At 34.1% G+C, this 12,963-nt stretch overlaps 1 long non-coding RNA gene across 1 annotated transcript; it reads left to right on the forward strand.

The window, feature by feature from the left end:
• Window positions 1-9,792: 9,792 nt before the first annotated feature.
• LOC111630067 lies at window positions 9,793-10,974 on the forward strand. Its single transcript, XR_002757446.1, has 3 exons — window positions 9,793-9,899; window positions 10,556-10,697; window positions 10,785-10,974. It is a non-coding gene; the product is annotated as an uncharacterized LOC111630067 (long non-coding RNA).
• Window positions 10,975-12,963: the final 1,989 nt, after the last annotated feature.

A 12,963-nucleotide genomic window follows, 5' to 3' on the forward strand; every position in this document is an offset into this window, starting at 1 on the left:
ACTATCACTAGGATCTCCATAGTATAGACTTGGATCACAAAGCAAATTTTCTAAATGTTCTTCCAATTGTTCTTGAACTTCTCTGAATGGTTTTTTATGACTATGAAGAAGATTTTTTAAAGTAATAAGCATAGATCCTGGATCAGTTTGAACTGATGCTCGTTTGGGAGGACGAACCAAACTGTACACAGTCATCAGTCTGTACAGGTATAAGAACTGTACTGTTGTGGGATGAGAATTGCTTCCACTTCCTTGTCTTATCATTCCAAAGAAACGCTAATTGAAAAGAAAACATAAGTTAAGGTTTAATACAAGATTATATAATCATTACACTAAGTCAATTTTACCTCTAATGGGTCCTGATTAAAGTGAGCTGTCAGGATATAATATGAGTTTGGAAGCAATTGTCTGACGAGTGCTAAGATACTAGTCAGCGTCAAGCGTAGATTTTCTGCTGTCTGGTGGCTCAAAAATCCCTTTTGATCAGTGCTTCTAATCTGTAATCTGAATGCTTCCCATCTATTTAACCATTCTAGAGATTCTTCAATAACCTATTTTTAAAAAGTTGTTAATTAAAACATTTATAGTTTTTGCTAGTGAATCATTACTATTACCTTGAGATCATTTGAATCATGTCTGATTCCTTCCTGTGGCAATCTACGATTTAAAGCATCAAAAAGAGCATTGATGTGACGTATGAAACTTATTGTAACATCTGCATTCTTTAGGATAGCAACCTCACGCTGTTTATAAAACAGCATAGCATCAGCAAAAGTATTACTAAATATCTATAAATATATGAGATAAATAAAAGTATTCTTATCAAGTCAAGATTATATAAGTAAAAAAAAGTGTTACTTGAGCTGCCAGCAATACACTCATTCTCTGGAAGTTATTGGGATTAACATGTATTTCTGTCACTTTGGGACATGCCTTTAATCCCTTTGGTAATTTGGAATCTTCATCAACAACTGCTTTAAAATGCTGTAATTCTACCCTTCCTTCAGGAAACTAAAAGTAAAAATGCAGAATAATGCAATGGCTTATATTATAAATTAGGTGAAAACACTTTATTTTCTTAGTTTTACCTGAAAGTATGTATTTTTCAAAAGATTGTTTCGCATACATTTTAAAATATGTGGTACATCAATAATAGCCAGTACTTGTCTATCTGCAGCAGGGTTTGTAAATGAGCATTGTATATTATTTGTGTCTGCACAAATTCCTAGAGCTTTTAAAGCTGCTTTGTTTGTGCTGGCACCATCACAAACTATTGCATTGACTATTGCACCACACTGTTCTAAATGAATAATTGCTTGCAAAATAAGTTTTGCAACAGTAGAACCTGAGACAGAGCTTTTTGAACAGAATGTGCCAATACATTGTACCCAACTAGCAAAGTGAGGTCTGAACATAAACACTAGGCCATGATCACCTGCTGTAAATTCACTCTGTGGCAATTCAGAATTGTCACCATAATCAACAAGTCCAATCATTTCACCAGTAGCTTTTGAAAGTTCTATATGTTTTTGAAGTGTGATTTCATCAAAAATTAAAACTCCCTGGCGTTCTGTTTGTGGAATTGTCTCCAATTTTGTCTTTAAAACAACAAAAAGATCTTCATCAAATCCAAATTTGGCATTAATGCCTCTGATATATTGATGCAGTGTAGACTGACAGGGTAAAGGCAAGTAATCATTATTTCTCAAAAATTCATAGAGAGATGGTGACCTAATTTTTAAAAGTAAACAGTCAAGTAACCAATTAATGTCATATCTCATACCCTTTTTGCTTTTTATATGGCATGCTTTCAGCATGTGCTCTATTATAAGTTTCTGTCTTGGTGGTAAGGAATCAAGTTTATCAGCTGACAACTGTTTCATTTTAAGTTCAGTATTTTCTTGATGAAGCTTGAGATTTTCTGTTTGAAGAGTTTTCAGTTTCTTCCTATAGATCATCTTTTGCTTTCTGCACCGATATAAATCCTCTTTGACTTTTAACAATTCAGACTGCAAAGCAGAGATTTTATTGACATATAACAGCTCAGGATGCTGTGTAGTTGCAGCTTCAGATGTGGAGGGTTCTTCTACTTCCTTTTCTACAGTTGTTACTTGGGAGTGTGTATCATGCAAATCTAATGATTGATAAAAAAAAATATCAGACAATTAATCTTAAAGTATTTATAAGGAAAGATGGGCCACAGAGAGATAACCCTCAGTGAATCACAGTGGATCTCACAAACCCAGCTCAATCTTTACTTAATTTTTAAATATAAAATGTTCCTTAAATATAGATAAAATAGATAGATAGATAAAATTTAATTTTATATTAAAACACAGGGTCCGAGAGACGCACTGCGACTCAGGCAAGGGCAAAAAATTACATGACTCACTGAGGATTAAGATTACATAAAAAACATAAATAGTTACCTTTGGTATTGTCTTTTTGTGATCCCTTCCTAGATGGTTCTTCATTTCTTGTGAGACATCGCGTTGATCGTTTTTGAGGTACAGACCTACTAATGTACTTAGGACAATTAGGGAAGTTTGATGGATATGCATCCGACGTTAATGCCCAGCGATCTCGTGGAATTTCTACTTTCTCTCCATTTATAACATGGGAGAAGGTTTTTAAAATAAATCTACTCGCAAAATGTACGTCACAAACGTAACATTTATTTGTTAGCATCTTGTCGTCTCGTGGAATGCATCGCATCCACTCCTCAATCTTATCGCTAGGAGCACGGAAGAAATGTCTCTTCTCGTTCGATGACTTATATCCTGCCTTGCATCCTGGCACAAAGCACGTTGGCATTTTTATGTAGCTAAAAAAACAATTATTATAGGTCAAAATCACTGACTTCAGTATATACCTAGCAAGAACAACGATCTCCTGCTAACAGTGGCGCCGACTAGCGGCAAATATTGTCTCTAGCTAAGTTTGAACTATTAGTCGAAAGACCAGTTAATCTACCGACTCTGGTCGAATCTAGACCAATAGCAAATATTGCACAAACCGTTGAGTTTAAACGTGCAGCGGACCTACTAAAAGCCATTTATTATTTAACGTCTATAAAAATTATATTTATATTAATGATGTCTCCAAAATTCAGCGAATTTTTCGCAAAAAAAAATATCAGAAAGGACGCGAGCGCCATTCGATGACAAGCTCCACGACAAAAACAAGCTTAAGCAATGCGTAGTCGAACGGTGCACACTCGGTAAGTAATCCTACAATTTTTTGTTTATAGCATAGTTTATATGGATTATTCCCACAAAATTATACGTATTTTGGAAATGTTGAGTCGAATTAGTCTGAATCGATTAGTTTTATGGAAGAAACCTTTAAAAACAGCCGTAGTCCGTAAACTGCATACGTGCCGGGCTGTGATTGGCTGGACTCGTAGAAATGGATTCATAAAAACCGGAACGTATCTACCGTGTTATAGGGGGGTCGACTTAGGCCGGATGGCCGAGCGGTCAAGGTGACAGCCTACCGCTCTGGAGGACCCGGGCTTGAATCCGAACGAATCGAAAAATCCCCAGGAATTTTTCAGGTGATGGTCCGTTCGGATATGTCGGGCCCCGTTCCTCACCACCCGGCAGCCCCATGTGGGCCTGGCCGAACCCATAATGGGCTTGCAAAAAGAGGCCCTCTAAGTGAACACAGGGCGGAGAGTTAAAAAAAAGGGTCGACTGTATTTGTTTAAAGTCGTATACGTCGCAGTGTTTTTCTAAATCGTAATCGCCATTCCTTTAATCATTTTAACGAAATCAACTAATATCTTATCGATAGTTACGAATAAATCGATAATATACTGTTAATACAATCAAAAATATAACTGCAGGAAGCGATAGGAATCATACGTAAGCTTCGCTTTCTTCATGATGTAATTACACTATCCAATAACACACAGCTATTCGATCTAGATCGTACTTATCAGGTAATACATTAAACCTAGTTGAGGTTTTGGTTTTGGTTTGCTCATATAAATAGATTGTAGATTAATTAAAAGACAGACAAATAAACCCGAAAGTAAAAGATAGCCGTTTGAACGTAAGCTTGAATAAGATATTTCTAATTCTGCTATCATTAACATACGTTATTTAGGTAAGTGTGTTGTCTAGTGTAATTGCTCTGTACTGTACTGTATTTAATATTGGTTAATAATATCGATATACCCGACATATCTCTGTTCATATGACATCAGTGATATAATTTATCTTACTGTATTTGGTACAGCACAGATTTAGTCTTCTATTTAAGACTTTTTTTATATGTGTGCTTTATTATTTATGCGGGCATGAAGTGCAAAGTATATTTACTATGATTTTTTTACCCGTACGCACTAGCCTTACATCGACGCCATGTTGGAATAGTAAGCATTCTTTCGCCAACATATCTTCATGTCTGGTTATAAAATTAATAATCGCGTTTTAATTTTTTATTGTGATTGTAAGAAAGTGTTTTAAACGTAACTTACATTCTCTTAATGCAGATAAAAGGAAATATTAGCATCAACGCACGTTCTAAACAGTTGTTTTTCATCTTAAACATGGCGTCGGAATGACGTAGCGTGTGTTTACAAGACGTAACACCTTCTATACTTAAATAAAAATGAAATTCTTATTGTAATTAGATAATATTTATATTTAAAATTTATGGTTTTACAGATTATACGATGGATCCCATTAGTATTGCTTGCGTGGTTGGAGGTGCGGTAATCGCACCGTTTGTGGCACCTGCAGTTTTTGGAGCCTTAGGATTTACAGGAACGGGTGTAGCTACTGGTTCCGTCGCTGCAGGAATTCAATCGGCCGTGTATGGTGCTGCGGTTCCTGCAGGCAGTGTTTTTGCAATTGCTCAAAGCGTTGGTGCAGCTGGACTCGGTTATGCCGGTGCTGCTATCTCCGGTACGATAGGTGCAGCGGCAGGCGCTGTCATTAGTGCGCTGTGGGGATAATTACCATAGAACTGTATAGTATGTAATGTGATTTTATCTGGAATTTCGTAAAAATTGAAGTAATTCCTAGAAATGTTGTAATCGGTATATATACTAATTATTAACTGTATTTACTACAAACGATGCAAGACCTAAGAGATCAGGAAAACAATGGACGTCTAGATACCTACTAGGCCCGAACCTGACGTCACAACTGGTTTGGTGACGTAGAAGAACGAGTGCCTAAACGTATACTTATAACCGTTAAAACAGAATTAAAATATACTGTATATAGGGTTTAACGTAGACATATATTTTTTTGAGTCTGTTACATGTAAGAATACAGATAATTATATATATATATATAAAAGAATTTGAAAAATAAATGTAAATGTTCATTTTATAAACTATTTCCTATAGAAGAGATTCTATTGAAAGGCTTGTAAATAATATAAAGCATAATTTCTAATGTAATCGTGCATTTTTGTCCTAATAAAATATATTGTTTGTAATTTAAAAATAAAGTATTGAATTATTTATGATATTACAAATAGGAAGCTGTCGACAGTTATTATTTACGTAGTATATAAAGTATATTTATATTAAATATCTAAAATAAACCAGCAACGAGTTGCTCAACTTTTCTGGCAACAATTAAAATTTTGGTGGCTCCATCTGTTATAAAAAGTTTTAGTTAATTATAAAATGACAAAAAGCTTAATTTTCAGGGTAGGGATGGGTTTTAAAAAGTATTATAAATGCTAATAACGAGTAAAGTCTGATCCTACTGGCGATACACTCCACCCCTCGACCTTCAACCACCAAAATTTAATAGAGTGGCTATCTTTTGCCTCAGAGTAGACCCATTTAGCTTTAGTTTGGTAAATATAATATTAGTTTTATAGGAATAGAAACCACGACGGGCTCTGGGAGAAATCTGCAGCCACCTCTCGAAGGCTATGCCTTTAACACCTAATTGTATACTACAAATTATAATAGATTTTAATCGAGCTGCTCCCAACGGAGTCGATAGAAATTTGAAAGGGACAATACTATATATTACGATATAATTACACACAATACAAGTTACAAAAATTCAATTATACATAGCTTAATAATTTATTTTCTACTAGCAGATGAACCCGGTGTTGCCGGGCAAAAAATAACTACATCATAAATTAAGATTAGACGATCAGAAAAAATAGATTATTTCGTATTTTTCTAATAGATTATCTAATAGATTATTTCCTATTTCCAACCCTTCTATTATATTAAATTACAGTAATTGATTTATATAACTACAAAAGTTAACTTAGGTAAGTGTTTATCACACCGAGTGACCAATATTCTTTAAATTGTGTACAGTAGAGGAATAAAGAATTTTTATAATGTGTATATTGGTCATTCGGTGTGATAAACCCTTACCTAAGATAACCTCTGTAGTTATATAAATCAAACACTACAATATAACGAACATTAAAACGAATTCATATAAACAATTTGGTTATTTAATATTTAAAAAGTGATCCTTGTTAGAGAGGTTGTTATACCCCGCTGGTGATCGAAATTGCTAACGTTAACGTTCGAAAGACTTCATATGACTTGTTTAAATAAAATAAAAATATTGTAAAAATGCTATAATAATTGCTTTTATATGATAATAGTGTTTATATTTTTGCAACAGATGGAAAAATTTACATGGGAAGTATGTTTTCGTAAATATCGCATTTATAGAAAAATAGCAGATGAGCTCGGCGTTACTCGGGCAAAAAGTAACGATAGTGAAGATTAAGATAATTACATTATAGCTAATCTTATCCGTTTTCACAGAATGCAAGAATTATGTCTCCCGTTTCCAGACTAATTAGAGAATTTTTACATGGGTCTAACAATATGTTCGATTTCCTGCAAAGACGAAAAAAACCGCATCTGCTCCTGTAACTCTTGCACGCTGCTTCCTCTTAATACTTCCATTGTTACTCAACACTTCCATTTTTAACACTTCCATTCTTAATACTTCCATTCTTAACACTTCTATTGTTAAGAAATACACTTCTTTCATCTCCCGTGGTACCCTACTAAATGTGGTAGCCTACTAAAACGCAGTCAAAAAACGCAAAAAATCGCATCTAAAAATAGTACAATAGAAGCCGAGTTCTTCAGGGTAAGCCTTAACTTCCAGCCCTTATATCTTCAACAGCATGCCCTTCGGGTATAAATGGGAACCTTCTTCATGGGGGATAGAGGGCTACCACACTATATAACTCCGTTGATCGTACCGGGACTCGTTTTTGAGTTTTAGCGGCACGCACATTGTACACTTACCTTTATAATATTATATTAATATTGATTTTTTAATTTTGTTACAAAATTTTTTGTGCAATAAACAAATGAAGGGCATAATAAGGTTTGTTTCAGTTAGGCAAACACTAAAGAAAATTATTCTTAAAGAAGGAGGTTATAGAAATATTACAAAAATACCAACTGAAAGCATAAATCACAATGCCGGACTACAATTTTTAATCACAGTTTTAATTTATTTCATTTAAAATATTTGGGCTGCAATTTGAAAAAAATTTTACTGTATACCTATAAATTCCCAGTGGAAATTTATAGTTATACAATTTTTTTTCAAATTGCAGCCCAATTATTGTAAGATGCAAGTGTCTTTACAATGTTAAGTATTGAAGAGACTCGAACTTAAATTATGCGTTATATCATTTAGAAGCCATTCAAATGCCCACCGTCTTATTGTTAGCATTCTTCACTTCTAATCATTACCTTAAGATCATTATAAAATAAAAATTTACATTTATTTTCCAAACTTTTTAAAATATATAATCAATCATATTCTTACGTGTAACAGACTCAAAAAACTATACTTCTACGTTAAACCCTATATACACTTTATTTTAATTCTGTTTTAACGATTATAAGCATACGTTTAAGCATTCACTCTTCTACGTCACCAAACCTGTTGTGACGTCACCTGGCAGGTATCCAGGCGGCCATGGTTTTCTTGATTTCCTAGGTCTTATATGGTTTGTAGTGAATACAGTTCACGTTTAGTATATAAACCAATTACAACATTTCTGGAAATTACGTCAATGTTTATTAAATTCCAGATAAAATTACAGTACATTAACATACTACACAGCTCTATGGTAATTATCACCACAGCGCACTAACGACAGCGCCTGCCGCTGCACCTATCGTACCGTAGATAGCAGCACCGGCNCCTGCCGCTGCACCTACTGTACCGGAGATAGCAGCACCGGCATAACCGAGCCCAGCTGCACCAACGCTTTGAGCAATTGCAAAAATACTGCCTGCAGGAACCGCAGCACCATACACGGCCGATTGAATTCCTGCAGCGACGGAACCTGCAGCTACACCCGCTCCAGTAAATCCTACGGCACCAAAAACTGCAGGTGCCACAAACGGTGCGATTACCGCACCTCCAACCACGCAAGCAATACTAATGGGATCCATCGTATAATCTGTAAAACCATAAATTTTAAATATAAATATCATCTAATTACAATAAGAATTTCTTTTTTATTTAAGTATAGAAGGTGTTACGTCTTGTAAACACACGCTACCGTCATTCCGACGCCATGTTTAAAATGAAAAACAACTGTTTATAACCTGCGTTGATGCTAATATTACTGATTTCCTGCATTAAAGAGAACGTAAGTTACGTTTAAAACACTCTCTTACAATCACAGTAAAAAATTATAACGCGATTATTAATTTTATAACCAGACAAGAAGATATGTCGGCGAAAGAATGCTTACTTTTCAAACATGGCGTCGAAGTGAGGGTAGTGCGTACGGGTAAAAAATCATACTAAATATACTCTGCACTTCATGCCCGCATAAATAATAAAGCACACATATAAAAAAAGTCTTAAATAGAAGGCCAAATCTGTGCTTTACCAAATACAGTAAAATAAATTATATAACTGATGTCATATGAACAGAGATATGTCGGGTATATCGATATTATTAACCAATATTAAATACAGTACAGTACAGAGCAATTACACTAGACAACACACTTACCTAAATAACGTATGTTAATGATAGCAGAATTAGAAATATCTAATTCTATGCTATCGCAAGCTCACGTGCAAATGTCTGTCTTTTAATTAATTTACAATCTATGTATACGAACAAACCAAAACCAAAACTCCGGAAATAGATACGTCAACAATTAACAATTTGGTGGCGCCATCTGTTATTGTATTTTATTAAAATTTTTTTAATTATTATAAAATTTTAAATAGCTTAATTTTGAGAGTAGGAATTGGTTTCATAAAAATTTTAAATGGTAATAACGAGTAAAATCGTCATTATGTGCGACCCTAATGGAGATACGTACGACTCCTATTATCACCTCACCTCTTCCACCTTTATTTACCAAAATTTAATATCATCAATTCCCCTAATAAAGAAACCTACCTGAAAAATTTCAGAAATTGTTGACTAAAGATACGGGAATTATTAAGGTACAAAGAGAGCGAAAAGACTCCTAAAAATCTGGAAGTTTACTGCTCTAACACACGTATCATCTATTGTTTTAGATAAAGACTTTTCTGTTTGGAAATTCGATTGTTTATTACTTTAGTTTTGAAAATTGTTTTTCGATGAGTTAAATCTGTATGTTTTGTAGAATGTTACCGTATCACCGGAAACGTAACCGATGCAACGTTTATCAACCGGGAACTTTTCGGGGAATCGCTTGATAGAAAATATTACGTAAATCTATCACGTTACGTCTGCACAGTAATGCGCAAAGAACGAATTCTACCGCGAGAAGTAAACCGGAAACACGTCAGAGATGGGTGAGTGAGTCGTCGCGTGAGAAAATGACACCCAGAATTGTCACATAACACGAGTACGCATATACCAAAAAACAAGCTTAAACAGTGACGTCTTCGAACGGCTTACACTCGGTAAGTATACCCTACAATTTTTTGTTTATAGCATGGATCATCCCTAAAAAATTCCACGTGTTTTGGAAATGTTCGAGTCAAATTAGAATGGTTTTATGGGAGAAAACCTTTTAAGCAGCTGTACCACCAAACTGCATAAGTACCAATTTATATNTAGCATGGATCATCCCTAAAAAATTCCACGTGTTTTGGAAATGTTCGAGTCAAATTAGAATGGTTTTATGGGAGAAAACCTTTTAAGCAGCTGTACCACCAAACTGCATAAGTACCAATTTATATACTAAATTAGATGCAGTCACGGTGTGCAGAGGTAATGTTTGAAGCATGTAAAATATGCGTTTTTATAACTAGTAATTTACGACAGTGTTTCTATTAGTAGCGTCACTAGCGTCACTTCGACGCCATGTTGGAGAGAGAAGTGAGCTTTCTCCAATAGCTCTTCGTGTCTAGTTATAAAAGTATTTATAATATGTCGTATTCGATTTTCACTGTGATTGCGAGAAATTGTTTTAAACGTAGCTAACGTTCTCTTAATGCAGACAAAAGGAAATATTATCCTCGACGTACGTTGTAAATAGTTGTTTCTCGTTTCCAACATGGCGATGGAATGACGGTGAGTTGCTTGATACGGCTAAAAAAATATATATTTGAAATAGTTACATAAAAGTTGAAAATTTGCGATGGGACGAGAGGAAAGAGTTGAGCGTAACTGCTGACATATGAACGAAAAGGAAAGACAATTGGTTAAATCGATAGAGAACCCAGGCATGCAGTTACAGTAGTCAATGGAAGAGCTAGGTAACGTAGTATATTTATTCTAAGACAAATTGCAGATATTATTGTATTACAATTAACTCATTTAATTAATAAATTCTTCGAGCGTAGGAGGTTTCCTGAGAAGCTCAAACACAATCTTATAATACCAATATTTAAAAATAAAGGATCTAAACAGCTATCGTCCAATTAATATCATTTGGAAAAGGTCAATGGTTACAGTGTCGTTTAGTTTAAATAAATAAATAAATGTGAAAACTGTATTATGTACAAAGGATGTAATGTAGTGATATAAATAAAATATCTAAAATTTTAAACGTTGGTTTTTACACGGAGTTTATAATGTAAGATTTTTTTTAAAAGACCGTCCCAGATATATGAGTCCTCATCCCTGCCACTCGTTTGCTCTCATTTTGGACCTGGCTGAATCAACAATGGCCATAATTAAGAAAGCTCCCACAGGGCATAAAATGCCAAAAATAGAGATGAGGGCTGGTGATTTCAGAATGATCGCTACATAAACGGAATATAAGTTACATTCATCATCTATTAAATTAATTAACAAATAATTATTAGGAAAAGTTCACCCAGTCTTTGACACGTAAGGTTTTACGTAGTGTGTGGAAATTTATATATAATTTNGTAGGAGGCAGAGAATACAAGTGCCTTTACAAAATCGTTTATTGTAGAAAGGTTGCTCTTACAAACATAAATAAGTCCTTCGGAATAAGGGCATAGGCTTCGTTATTTCTAGTCGAGTTGGATCAGTCTGCATGGCTTGTTAATCGATGATTTTTAAAAATAAAATTCTATGGCAGTATTTACTTGTACAGTATTTACTTGTACAAGTAAACACTTGTACAAGTTTTACTTGTACAAGTGTTTACTTGTACAAGTATTTACTTGTACAAGTTTAAACTTGTACAAGTATGAATTATAAACTTGTACAATGATGAAACTTGTATAACTTGTGTAACAAAGTATAAACTTGTACAATGATGAATGAATTAATTAAAAGTTAGTTCTCTTCTAGTTTAAATCACTCGATCGTGTTGGCCCTGTGCAGAAAGTATATTATTATTTCATGGAATAAATTTCTGGTTTTAGCTGCAACCTTTTTGGAGTTTTTCTGTACTAAAACAGGGTATTTCGGGTAAAAAATAATTTTATAAGGTATATTGTTTAATTCCAATTACATTCATTTCTACGTGGTAAAGATGTAAGACGAGAATAGGTAACCAGCCATACATGTACTGTAAATCAGCTGGATAAGTAACTTTGCCATCATAAGACACACAAGTCCATACAGAATGATTACTTGCAGATAGGATTTGTGATGGCTTTATATTTGTCTTAAAGACACAAGTGTTTTGTGAAAATGTAGCAACTAATCCCTTTCTCGTGTATTTTTGTTTTGACTAAATATAAATACTTTTTTTCCAGGTGTAAAAATGGATTCCAAAACTATCGTTTATATGGTTGCAGGTGCCATAATTATCCCGAAAATCTTTTTGTGGCTTTTGGGAGTCATAGGATTTACTACGAGAGGAACAATAGGAGGATCTATATCAGATTTAATAGAATCAATACTGTATGGTGCAGCAAATCGTGCGGGAAGTTTTTTCTCTGCGCTTCAAAGTGTTACAGTAGGCAGTTACACCGGCAGAACCATTATTGTTGCCGTTGGTGCCGCAATAGGAGCAATCATTTATTATTATTATCAGTCTTAAAATTTAAATTTTGTAAAAATATACAGTATTGAAATATACAGAGTTTCATTTCAGTACTGAATATTTTGGCGCATACTTTACTACGAAATTGATGTACAGAAGACTTTGTTAACCTGAAGAATTTTGTTTACTATAAATATGTATCTTCTAATGCTGTGAATAAATGATTAAAACTGATTTGAAGTAATCATAAAGAATATTAGAGAGGTGATGATATTATTTCATGTTGTTAACGGTGGTTTGGATTATTAAAGAAGTGAGCCATTATATCCGAAATTGCAAAAAGATAATTCTGCAGAATACAAGTTCTACTCAATGTAACTTATTAATTAAACTAAGTGTTCGTTAATTTTCGTACGTAATTTTTGTCGAAAATATCTGAAATTTGTGGATAAGCTGGCTTTCAGGAGAATCGTTAATCCTTCATCAGGTTAACCTAGGTGTACTCGCATATGTGGTAGGAGGCAAAGAATACAAAATCGTTTATTGTAAAAATGGTTGCTCTTACATACATAAATAAGTCCTTTGGAATAAGGGCATAGGCTTCGTTATTTCTAGTC

This window comes from Centruroides sculpturatus, unplaced genomic scaffold (assembly GCF_000671375.1).
Source record: "Centruroides sculpturatus isolate CEXI.00-Female unplaced genomic scaffold, Cexi_2.0 scaffold605, whole genome shotgun sequence".
Classification (NCBI taxonomy): domain Eukaryota; kingdom Metazoa; phylum Arthropoda; class Arachnida; order Scorpiones; family Buthidae; genus Centruroides; species Centruroides sculpturatus.